Here is a 13,683-nt window from a genome sequence, read left to right as displayed (position 1 = left end):
CCTCATTTGCTATTAATCTAAGGGAAGTTAATTATAAAATCAATACAAAGGATCCCTATTAGACATATATCTGTATGGGGGTCCTGTGGCCTGTGCCTAGGAAACCATCAAAAAGATGTCTTTGTATTTTCACTATATGAGAGTGTGTGTTTATGTTCATTGAAAATATTTGTCTTCCACTTAACATAGAAGACATTTTATCGGACTTCCTTTATTTTGAATGACAGGGAAGTATCCCATTATCATACAGTATTTCTGGTCTTCACTATTGAAGAACATATGAGCATAATTTGATTTTCTCAGCCCTGTTTGATTAAAGCGAATGAATAAAATGTTTCACTATGAACAACATTGCTAACTACTCTTCTCTGCGCTCCAATATATTATTTCATGCAGCGTGAATGAATTTACAAGTACACTCTGAAGATTAGTTAGAATTTCTTTTGTTAAACTGTCGACAGTATCACTACTTCTTCAGAAAACCACTTTTTTGACACGAAGTTTCCAATATGCAGATTAACCACAGAGCAATTATAATCACAGCTCTTATGTTTATAACTCAAAGCAGTACAGTTTTCACTAATGTCTAGAATAGGTAATGTTCTTCCTATTTAAATATGAAGTAACAGAAGTACTTTTGCTTTTAATTTATATCAAAACAAAATAGTATTTTGTCCTAAAATTTTAAACATCATGTTTATTTATTTGTTGAAATTCTGTCATGTGTAATGTTTGTACTGCTGCATAACATGCAGTATTTATTTTTACCCACAAAATAATGCTACAAAGTAGGTAAAATCACAAGTTTACAGATAAGAAAACTAACACTCACAGAGATTAAATAACTCACCCAAAGTAATATAGCAAGCTTGTGTTAAGAAGAAATTTAAACATAAGTTTGTCTGGCTCCAAAGCCAGCATTCTTTTCACTTTGGCAAACACTCCCTCATACTAAACAGTATTCTTTCTTTGGTAATTGAAAACCAAAATGTTAGCAGTCAAAGGTCATGTGGTTAAGCTATTCAGTAAGTCAGAATTCTATATGACTACCAACATACAGTGAATTTCGAAAATCCTTTTCAAAATTTTACTTACATAAATTAGGAGACTCTTTGGTTAAAAAAAAAAGTATGTTGCTATTTAGTGCTTTAAAAATCAACATTTTTGTCTTCTCTGATCATTAAAGTTAAAATAAGTCATTTTAAAGAACAATGAATTGAAGTGGGTAAATTCCAGCTACTAAAATGATATAAAATGATCATTCCTCCATGTCCTTGAACAATGATGAATAAATGTAAAAGCCATATGGGTCCTCCGTGAATATCATCTTCGGATGTAATGAATGAAATGGGGCAGAAGTCAGAAAGACTCGCTTTTCCTCACGCATCTGCTATTCTCATAAGGGCTTGAATATTCAACTAAGTTCTCTTCTATTCAACATTATTAGTAATTCTGTCACTGACCTCTAGCACTGTCAAATAAAAAAAAATTCTCTTTGGTTCTTAGTATTTCTGAAATAAATAGAAGAGTGGATGAAACAACAATTTGACACTGGGATTAACTCTGTGGATATTGGACATCACAATGGTTCGAGGATTTTTGTGACCAAGTGCTGGACGGTCACCCCTATGGATCCTTAATGAAGAGAGTTAGAAATGTGTGATTGTCCTAATGTACCAGAATGATAAGGAATCTGATACTTGGGTGTCTACACCAGTGACTCTGGTTCCCAACTTTGTGCAATAAACAGCTAAATCCCACAGTATATCCTACTGCCAATCTTCACCAACAACATGGACTCTGTGGCAAATTGAAAAAAGTTTTGCAGCAAGCTCTCAAGTGAAGAGTACTCCTCTTTAAATTCAGACCCAACTGCTTATTGTCTCTCACTGAAAAAATTAAACTATTGCTTTGCTCTAGAATAAGATAATAAAAAGACTAATAGGCAGCCCTAACAACTCTGTTTTTCTGAATGGTCTAAATTCTAACTTTCTGGTCTGAAGATGCCTTATTCTATTGTGGCCTTAACCATATTCAAAATTGGCTTGATTAAAAAAACACATATCAACATCAATGCTGCATCTTCTTTCACTCCTTTTTAAATATTTATTTCTCCACACGAAACACCATCTCACAACCACAGACCTCCCACACAGATTGCCTGCCTTCTCAGTAATTATATTCACAAAGAGGTCACTATAGTTCCAGCCTTGTTACTCAAAGTGTGGTCCAGGGACCAGCAACATTGGCATCACCTGGGAGGTCGCTGGGAACAAAAAAATCACGTCACAGCCCACACCTACTGAATCAGAGTCTGAATTTTCACTAGGTCTCCTGGTGATTCAGATGCACGCTCAAGTCTGAGGAGGTCTGCTCTGCCCCTGTCTCCCTGGCCACAACTGATTCCACCAGCAATGAGTCCCTAAGCAGAAGCATGTATCCTCGGGCCGGCAAGCAGCCTGTGAGGTGGCTGGCAAGACAGATTTCTTTTTCTCTTGAGGAGTAAAATGGGAATACACATACACTTTACCTTTGTTGTGGAGACAAAGTTAAGAAAAGCTTAGTGACCACAGTGCAGATCATAAGAAACGGGAACAATAATTCACATCTAGTGACACAACAGAGGGGCTCTCATGCTGCTAGAGACAGTGTCCAATTCTCTGCAAGGTCTGCTTTGGTGGCTGCTGAGGCTGCTCTCTTGCCCTTCCCTCTTCCTGTGGAGACTTACAGCAAATCTCATGAACTGAGATAGCTTGAGACAAAGCATATCTCTGCCTTTCGTAATTGGAGAAAGTCCAATTAACACAATCTGTCTATTGAAATCTTATCCAGATCAAATGCTACTTGCTTGGAGATGTCTTCCCTATCCTCCCAAACAGATTCAGTATCTTTCTTAGAGAGCTCACATTCAACATGTAGATGTCTAATCTCTCTAACAAGCTACAAGCTCACTGAGGTTACAGAAGCTGTCTCAAGTATCCCCTACTTCTTGAGATAAGTAACAGAACTTCTGGCTCATGGTAGGCCCTCAAAGTTATTTGTAAAATGAATTGTTTGGCACACAGCAAGTACTATGTATTAGCTAATGTTAAATGAATTAAAAGAAAACCAACATATCTAATTTATGATCAGTGACTAAGATGGTATCATCTTTTCTTAGATTACCAGATCATGTTTACTAAATGTTTTATCTAGGTGACATTTTACTGAACATCAAGATTGTGATCAAACTCTTCTACAACAGACAGGGCTGCAAGAGTTTCAAGAATAAAGTTATCAGAGTTAAGAATCTTGATTAACTTGTTCCAGAATCCATGAAAGATTAAAAAAAACCCACCTTTATCTTAAATTTTAAACTTCTTAATTTCTTTAGTTTTTCTAAAAATCTGGGCTACTATGACACTCACAAGATAATTTAAATGCACTGACTTGTCTTACACAAATGATATTTTCTCTTGACAGTTCATGCCAAATAAAAAAATAACCCACAAAATATGGAGTTCCAAACCAAAAAGGACCCCAGACATGTCTTTTTTAACCTAATTATATACACTCCTATATACATAATTATTTTAAACAAATCATGAAATCATTACTTATCAAACTTAAAATATTAGACAATATCTATGTTTGAAATAATCATTGCAAATATGCACTAACTCGGTCTTCCAAGAAAAATTTGCTTTATTAGAACTACAGGGTAAGATAGATACGCAATAATGAAACATACTCATTGATTCATTTGCCCATTCAACTAATATTTATTAAGCAACTTCAAGTAGCAGGTACTGAGTGTACTGTGTTAGGCACATACAAAAGAATTAAAACACTTATCCTCAAGGAATTTATTGAAGATGGACAGGTACAAACACAGAGAGCTATCAAACCATGTAATTACTGCTAAAAGAGAAGCTTGGACAAGTGGGAATCATAGGAAAGGTGCTTCAGGGAAGATTGGGAGGCTAATGTTCAGAAAGAAGGTTGCCTTGAAGGCTGAATGGAATGTCACTGGGGCCAATGCTAGAGTAACATTTCCGGCTGAGGGCCCAGCCTAAGCTTCCACAGAGGCCTGAAAGCACCTAGAGCACTAGGGAGAGAGCAAGGGTTCTCATGGGGCCCAAAAAGAGATGCCACTTCAGCCGCTTCAGTCCTGAGCCTTGCTGAAGTGTCCAATAAACAGGGTTCAGTTAGTCTTATATTTATGTTCCTACATCCTTGATGTGTCTCTCAAAATACACTGTGGTCTAGGAACTTCTTAAATGAAACATAAAACTTATGGCTGTCTGACTAGGCTGTGTCCTAAGGAAACTGATCAATATAGACATAAGAGGGAAATCTCGTGGTTATAAAAAGTTTTATAATAACTTAAGATGTCTTTCTTGAAGACGAGAAGATTGGGAAGAAGTACAGGGTATCATAGAGAGGAGAAAAGTAGTGTTTGATGCAGGGCCTCATATACCTTCAAGGAAGCACTATCTGCTCCCTTATCAGATCAAATCTTAAAGCAAGAGTGGCAGTGGAGGGAGGTTCTCCACAGGGCAAAACATGGGCTTGACTTCTTGCCTCCATTCTTAGTCCCTAATATTATTCCCTTAGTCCCATCCTACTTGGGGATATCTCCCTGAATACCGTATAGTGCTAGTAACATGCAAGCTGCATAAGGCACTGTTCCCTGAACACAGTCCAAAAGTGGCCCAGTGACCCTTGCCTTAATTTTTCGGAGCATAGCTGAAACTAAGCCGGAAAATGAAAGGGAAACTTTCCTAAAGGTGAGGGATCAAATGAGGACAACAAACAAACAAACAAACAAACAAAAAAACTCAAAAAACTGTTAACACATGACAAGATAAACTATACAGAGTTGTAGTGGTTATTCATACAAACAGCCTTATCGACATCCCTCATATTGGTTTCCAGGATCCTTTTACATATGTGACACACTATTGCACAATACTTTCACTTTAATACTGGCTTTCATTTTCAACTGAGAGGCATACTCTTCCAAGAGTTTTATTCTTTGAAAAGAGTCCTCTCTCCCTAATTTGAGAATCGTTATTTCATACCAATCTATTTTGCTTCTGCTTCCTGGAAACACCTTTAAACATTTATAGACTCTTCCTTTAAACCTAGAAAGCAAGACCCAGAGAAGTATCTGCCTGAATTTATTTCTTGTCTGAGGACCTACCTCTTCATAGATGAATATAAATAATACTGGAAGATTCTGCCTGATTGTGTAGTACAAATTCACTAGCCAGAGCAGATGGCATCACCCCATTCTCAACAAAACATCTATTCTGAAAACAACACAGTAAGGCTAACATCTCACAGAGATAACTACCTAGAGTAGCTGGAGGGCCATCTAATTATATAGTGTATCTGAGGAAACAGGAGGATGGTCTGTGACCAATAGGAGAAAGCAAGAGACAGATCTCAGCTTGAAGGTAACAATGAATTCTTGAATAGAAAGGAATGATTCTCTAAGTAGAAAGTTTCTTAAAAATGGAAGTGTTTACCAGAAATAGACCCTCAACTCTATGGTGAACTAATCTTCGACAAAGCAGGAAGGAATGTCCAATGGAAAAAAGACAGCCTCTTCAACAAATGGTGCTGGGAAAATTGGACAGCCACATGCAGAAAAATGAAATTGGACCATTTCCTTACATCACACACGAAAATAGACTCAAAATGGATGAAGGACCTCCATGTGAGAAAGGAATCCATCAAAATCCTTGAGGAGAACACAGGCAGCAATCTCTTTGACCTCAGCCGCAGCAACTTCTTCCTAGGAACATCGCCAAAGGCAACGGAAGCAAGGGCAAAAATGAACTATTGGGATTTCATCAAGATCAAAAGCTTTTGCACAGCAAAGGAAACAGTTAACAAAACTAAAAGACAACTGACAGAATGGGAGAAGATATTTGCAAACAACATATCAGATAAAGGGCTAGTATCCAAAATCTATAAAGAGCTTACCAAACTCAACACCCAAAGAACAAATAACCCAATCAAGAAATGGGCAGAAGACATGAACAGACATTTCTGCAAAGAAGACATCCAGATGGCCAACAGACACATGAAAAAGTGCTCCACATCACTCAGCATCAGGGAATACAAATCAAAACCACAATGAGATACCACCTCTCACCAGTCAGAATGGCTAAAATTGACAAGTCAGGAAATGACAGATGCTGGCGAGGATGCGGAGAAAGGGGAACCCTCCTACACTGTTGGTGGGAATGCAAGCTGGTGCAACCACTCTGGAAAACAGTGTAGAGGTTCCTCAAAAAACTGAAAATAGAGCTACGTTATGACCCAGTGATTGCACTACTGGGTATATACCCTAAAGATACAAACGTGGTGCTCCAAAGGGGCACGTGCACCCGAATGTTTATAGCAGTAATGTCCACAATAGCCAAACTATGGAAAAAACCTAGATGTCCATCAACAGATGAATGGATAAAGAAGAGGTGGTATATATATATATATACAACGGAATACTATGCAGCCATCAAAAGAAATGAAATCTTGCCATTTGCGATGACATGGATGGAACTAGAGGGTATTGTGCTTAGTGAAATAAGTCAATCGGAGAAAGACAACTATCGTATGATCTCCCTGATATGAGGAATTGGAGAGGCAACATGGGGGGTTTGGGGGTAGGAAAAAAAAAAAAGAAATAATGAAAGAAGATGGGATCGGGAGGGAGACAAACCATAAAAGACCCAATCTCAAAAAACAGATTGAGGGTTGCTGGGGGGAGGGGGGTCGGGAGACGGTGGTGGGGATATGGACATTGGTGAGTGTATGTGCTATAGTGAGTGATGTGAAATGTTTAAACCTGGCAATTCACAGGCCTGTGCCCCTGGGGATAAAAATACATTATATGTTTATAAAAAAATTTAAAAATTAATAAAAAAATGGAAGTGTTTAATCGGTGTCTGAATGGCTACTTGTAAGTATTTTGTAGAGAGGACTTATGCACATGTAGATGGTTGCATTAGGTTCCCGTAAAGATCTGAGAGGGTAAGTATGGCAAGGTAGGAGTACAGAGTGTGGTAGGTGAGAAATGCATAGCCCTAACATCTTCCAGACCATTTCATAATGAGCACCAGATGTGGCTTACTTTTACCCACTCTTTAGCATGTCCTCAGTGAGAAATGATTCTTCAACTTGTCTCTTGTGCTGAAGACCCAAGGGATGATGTAGTGAAGAAAAAAAAAACAAAAACAGTTTTCAGTCCCATTGTAGTTCAATTTATGGTAGCTATGGGCCTTGATTATTATAATTATTGTAGGATTTTTTTGAACATCAAATGTAGGTTAGGATACTAAATGAATTCTGGTCTTTGGTTTTTGTTGTTAGAAGTTCAAGTAAAGATTCCATAAAATATTATGGCTAATTTATACATCAATAAAGGAAACAAAGAACAACTTTAGCAAAGCACCTCATTAGTAAATATTAGAAAATTGCATCCTAATAAAATTCAGTGGATCTGCATCATAGCTGGATATTGCACTTTTTTTTTTCAAAGTTAGCATATATAACACACCCTTTGTTTAAGCTGGCTTCTTTATTTTTTTTTTAAGATTTTATTTATTTATTTGACACACAGAGAGAGAGATTACAAGTAGGCAGAGAGGCAGGCAGAGAGAGAGGGGGGGAAACAGGCTCCCCACTGAGTAGAGAGCCCAATGCGGGGCTCAATCCCAGGACCTTGGGATCATGATCTGAGCCGAAGGCAGAGGCTTTAACTCACTGAGCCACCCAGGCGCCCCTAAGCTGGCTTCTTTAAACCAGTCTAGACAACTCCATCTTTACCTTCCTCCCAAATCCATTCTAGCAACAATCATTGAAGAAACTACACTTGTTTTCTATAGCCCCTAACATCAATGATGCATTAATGCCAAGAGAAGTTGGTATGTGTCACAGGATAAACCGATCTTGCAGGGCTCATGCACAGTCTGATTCTCAATTTATAAACATTGTCAACTTAAAGCAATCGTGTTGGGGAAAAACCAAAGAGCAAAGCAGCATGCTTTTTACAGGAAACCCTTAAACGTTTTTACACAAACGTTTTACAAAGATAATTCTCAAATTATCTTTACTAAAAGAAAGCTCAAGTATATTGATTGATGGATTAATATAAATAAAAATTATTTACTAGAGGCACAACTGAAGACGTGCAGCTGGGATCTGAACAAAGGACTGGCAGGGGCCCAGAAGTAGACATAGTGGGAAGCCACTGTCACTCTTAGCGCCAAAGAGACAAAGGAGGAGAGAGGTTTCTGCAGCTCAGTGAGAATTAGAAATATGGGGGAGGGACCACCTAGCGGGAGGTACAGTCCTAGAAGGACACAGCTACTGCCAGAGCTTTGTACTGAATTAGGAAGGGAGTGAGGAAGCAACGTTATCTACTATTCTCTCCTTCCACCCTTTTGTCTCCTGCCAATGGCAATAGTTGGCTGAACCCAAATAGGAATCGAGATGTAAGGGAGTCTGGAAAAGCCATTCAAAGGGGCAACTTTCTGGAGTGCAGGACAGTTCAGAGAGGGCTAAATAACAGACACAGGAAGAGGGTAAATTGAGTATTACCACAATTCCAGCCTTCCACTTATGCACATTTTAAAGTACATTAGTTAGGAACAGCAAACCTATTGATTTGATTACAAAGACCTTAGAAAAGTTCTTTTACCACACAAGAAAATAATGTATTTGCAGTTTTATAAAATGTGATTTCTTCCCAGAGGTTTTAATAATTAAAAGAGAGGGAAAAAAAGACAGCTAACTATATAAGGTAGGAACACAGAGGGAGTTTCCCCGGGACATTTTACTGTTTTCCTTTTCTTTCACTTTACAATGAATTAAAGCACCATTCTGTGAATTTTCAAGGTTCTGTTTATTATTTGTGGGAAGAAGAGTGGGGTTTATATTAGTTTTGCCTCAAGGAAACCATAAAGAAAATGACCTCTAACACATTCCCTGTGTTGGTTTATGCATTCCCTTCAACCTAGTCCAAATCAGTATAAAGAGGGGGACATTTTCTTGGTCTATGCTGGGAAATAGGAAAGAAACTGAGAACTGCCCTTATCTCAGTACAACTCTTAAGGCATAAAATGACTATATTTAATCATTTGTAATTCTCAACTCTTTTTCATGAAAAACGATCACTTTCTCTACCTTTCAGAATATGTTTTATCCATTTCTGTGAAAGTCACCTCCCTCTGCCTCAGGCTCCTCAAATATTAATGCTTGTCATCAGATCCCTTCTCATAAGATTCACACTTCTTAGAGATCTCTTTGAAGCCCCAAGGGTCTTCAAACTTAACATCATCAATACATTTCAAACCGAATTTGTTTTTCACTCCCCAAGCCTGTTCTTCTTCTTTAAGACATGGTCAATATCATCCCTCCTTTGTTCCCACCATCCATCAGTGACCCAAACTTTCATTCCACCTATCTTGTTCTTGACTCCTCTATCTCCATCCCAATAACTCATGGTTGCTTATTCTGTGGCCACTGCCTAATAATGAGAGCAAACATGATAATTTCTAGCAAATGTTGAGCACTTAGGATGCATCAGACATGGTGCTAAGCACTTTACATGTGTGACCCTGTTTAATCCTTAATCTGCCCTTCTGACAGGTACTATTACTAACCCCAGTAAAGCATGTGAAAACTCTACTCACAGGGGCAGAGCTCATATGTGGCAGACTGAGTTTAAACATAGTTGGAAGCCAGTGCTCTGACCCACCTTTTCCAGCTTGGAAAATTAAACATTTCAAAGCTCAGTTTACTCTTACTGAAGTCTTTCTAATCTCTCCTGTCCTTTCTTCTCCCAGTGATCTCAGCATTTTCTACCCACATTTACTATGGTACACATTATTATATATGCATTGGCCCATTTATTATTTCCTCCAACAAATATAATTTCAGAGCGCAATCTATCAGACACAGGGCTTGACACAGCTTTTCAGCAGTCAGCAAGCCTGGACCTGGCCTCCTAGAAATGAGTGGGAGAGACTTTAAGCAAATAACCACACAATAACACCATAAAATCCCAAATGATAGTAGCTATGGAGAAAAACTTCTGGTGCTGGGGATGTGTCTGTCACCAGGCATCACATGAGCACCATTAAAGCCACAACTTCAGCATTTTCATTTTCCCATCGCTAATGTGTTCACTGTATTGATATGCAGTTGCACTAATACATTCTAGGAATTGTTTCGGTGAGACATTAGATTTTTTTATTGGATTTGAAATTAATGTTGAAGAAATGGAATGGTAAAATATTGTGCCTCATGACAAGAGTTGTAGGAATAAGAAGACAAATATTATTAATGAGAAAGACTGAATTTGCACAAAGGCAAGGTTGTCTCAATGTAATCTCTCCATTCAAGAATATACTTGTCCTGGGGCGCCTGGGTGGCTCAGTGGGTTAAGCCGCTGCCTTCGGCTCAGGTCATGATCTCGGGGTCCTGGGATCGAGTCCCGCATCGGGCTCTCTGCTCAGCAGGGAACCTGCTTCCCCCCCCATCTCTCTCTCTGCCTGCCTCTCTGTCTACTTGTGATCTCCCTCTGTCAAATAAATAAATAAAATCTTTAAAAAAAAAAAAAAAAAAAAGAATATACTTGTCCTATTTGATACAGTAGTAGTTTAATGGAGTTCAGAACATAATGAAAAGCTCTGTGTACTCAAAATTTTGTTAGAAGGGAGATGATGAGTGAGGGCTTGGAAGTACGTATTGGCACCTAGAAGTTCTTCTTTCTGCTTGTTGATATATTCTGTTTACCCCCTTTTCAAATGCAAAGTACAAAAAAAAATTAAAAGTGGTATTTACAAACCTATTTAAATGAAATCCCGTATATGATATTTTAGATTTCAAATTTCATGTGAGATGTATCAAAAGGTATTTCTTGTTATAAAATAGCTGTGATATTTCCAAGCAATTTTAACCTTCTATTTAAGTGCTTCTCAATGACAGAGATCATAATAAATGTTCAAGAAGTGACATCTTGGATCACAACATTATAATTCAATGACACCAAAAGAGTAATATTGAAATACCTATTATAAGGGTTTCATCAATAGGTACAAAACCCATTTAGGCTGTAAACAATATTATAAAGAGATTTTAAATTGCTCAGACATGTAAAACATTCATAGTAATCTTTCTTTTTGTTTCTGTTGTGTTATGACTCAGTTCATTACATTCAGGTATTTGAATTCAATACTCTTAAAGTTATAATGGACTATACCATTTGGAAGTGGGGTCTGTTATTGGGAAAACAGAATTTTTTAAAATAGAGCAAACCTAAAAAATAGCCATTCATTTACCACAGAGAAGAAGGGTAACAGTCTCAATGTAGGGTGCTATGCTATAACCATGGAAGTCACAGTTGGTTTGCCGAAGCATCCTCGTCCAAGCTCTCCTTACTCATAATATCCAGACAGGTATGGACATGCAAATCAAGTAGTTAATGTTAACATAAGAGTTTACAGTTTAATGATGGAAAATGCTATCTAAATGTTATAGTAAATACTAAAAATCTTTGATTCAGGAATTGTGTGACTTATCCCTAGAACTTTGTACTGTATAGAATGGGGGGATTATTTATCTTTTCTGTTAGAGATCTTCTAAAGATGAGTAATAACAGTAATCATCCCCCAATTTTGTGGTAGCTATATTTTTCTTGAAAATTCTTTAATAGTTTTACTTTATATTGAGATTTTCATCCCTCACCCATTACCAAGAATTTCCACTGCTTATGATAAAATGTTTATTTTGTGTTGAGTTGCTCCTGTTCCTAAAGCAAATATCCTTCTCCTCTGTTCATCAGAAATAAAAGACTGAGCTTACTAAGTTTGAGGTCTTGATTCATTTGCCCCCTACATCTCTTCTTACCTACAACCCAACTGATGGACATTGGAGGAAGCCTGACATAGGGAAATGTTGTCAGGATGCCCTTGGTTCACTCAAAATTATACAAATATTGGATCTTATATTTTTTAATTTTTACATATTTCCTTCTCAATACATGCACATTTTGATAAATAATGCTCATCACCAAAGGACTTAGTGATCTGGGGGTGAAATGGGATTTATAAAATTTTACTACAGCTATAATCGCACCTTACACTATACCTTTCACCCATTTCATAAAAACAGTATATTTTTGAATGATTTTCACTTTGACTCTATGCATACATGTTTTAATTACCAAAATTCCAAAATAGTATAATCTGAGTTTATATACATATATTTTATAAATATATATTAATTGTATCAACATATATTTTATAAACAAATAAATTACACTAAAATATATATTATATGTGTGTGTATATATACATATATGTACATATATATATATATATGATTCCAAACAAAATTTAGAAAAAAAAATACGCTGTTATGAGATAAGAAGTCCTGTCAAAACTAGCAATTTCTGATCCCATCAACAACATAAAATTGGAATAAAAATAACTTAACCTGGGGCACCTGGGTGCCTCAGTTGTTAAGCATCTGCCTTCGGCACAGGTCATGATCCCAGGATCCTGGGACTGAGCCCCGCATTGGGCTCCCTGTTCTGTACACGAAGCGTGCTTCTCCCTCTCCCACTCCCCATGCTTGTGTTCCCTCTCTCACTGTCTCTCTCTCTCTGTCAAATAACTAAATAACTAAAATCTTTAAAAAAAATAACTTTTAAGAACATACAGAGTCAAATAAAAGTATGCTTTTGTTATTAAGTCAGTATTCAAAATCACTGTGAGTGTATTATTTGAGTTATACAGTTTTGCAACCTCAAAAAGGTACTTTTTAGAGAAGAAAAAAAAGGGGGTGTTTCCTGCTATTTATGAGCCTAGGCTTCACAAAGATAGTAAATAAAAGAACTGACTATGAGAGCCAAGCCATTTCAAAGCCCAGTTACTCATTAAGAGGTTTTGACTAACCTGCTGGAGCTCATCCTTGCAACCCACGGAGGGAAGTACTTGCTGAACCACTGTCCCTCAAAGCTACAGAATGCATACCATACCACCACTGCTTCCAAGACCAGAACGCGGGCTAAGACTTACCTTAAGCGGAGAGGACTTCACACAGCCTTTGAAATCACCTCACCCTGCCATTCTACTGTAATGACAAGGATGAAAATCTAGGGCCACAGACTTCATCTTCCTGTTTCATTTACTGCAAAGGTTCCCAGTTCTGCTACACTCTAGCAACACCCAGTGAGGCTCAAAAATGTGCCAGAGTGTTGTTGGGGGGTTGGGCCCGGGGCACTGGTTGTCTAAGAGACCCCCAGGTAATGGTGAGGGACAGCGGGCGCTGTGAATCAGGGATTAGCTCCCACAATGGCTGCCTTTGCCGCCCAGCCTTCAGTCTTGCCCTCCCGTGACATCCGCCGCTAATGCTGCCAGAATGATCTCTCTGTAATGCCTACAGAATTAAATCCAAACTTCTGGGCTCAGTGTAAGACTCAACATGATCTGCTTTTAAGTACCTGCACAGCTGCCTCTTGCTGGCTGTCTCCCCACCAGCCCCACCAGCCCCACCAAGCATTTGTTTCCAGTGTGGCCGCCTCAGCCTCGGGGCCTGTGCTCTTACTCATTCCTTCATTCCTTGCTCCAACGTGTTCTCCAATGTTTATCTGGTTATCTGCCTGGAGAACTACGTCTTCTCCAA

The 13,683-nt window shown here is 38.1% G+C and overlaps 1 protein-coding gene across 1 annotated transcript in view; it reads right to left on the bottom strand.

The window, feature by feature from the left end:
• LOC111147758 (ring finger protein 217) overlaps positions 1–13,683 on the bottom strand; it is a 132,301-nt gene that overhangs the window by 25,650 nt on the left and 92,968 nt on the right. The gene's annotated exons all lie outside the window — the stretch shown is intronic.

This window comes from Enhydra lutris, unplaced genomic scaffold, assembly GCF_002288905.1.
Source record: "Enhydra lutris kenyoni isolate GAN:26980312 unplaced genomic scaffold, ASM228890v2 scaffoldscaffold17, whole genome shotgun sequence".
Lineage (NCBI taxonomy): Eukaryota > Metazoa > Chordata > Mammalia > Carnivora > Mustelidae > Enhydra > Enhydra lutris.
The sequence above is the reverse complement of the archived record's forward strand: the minus strand, read 5'-3'. Positions and strand labels throughout refer to the sequence as shown.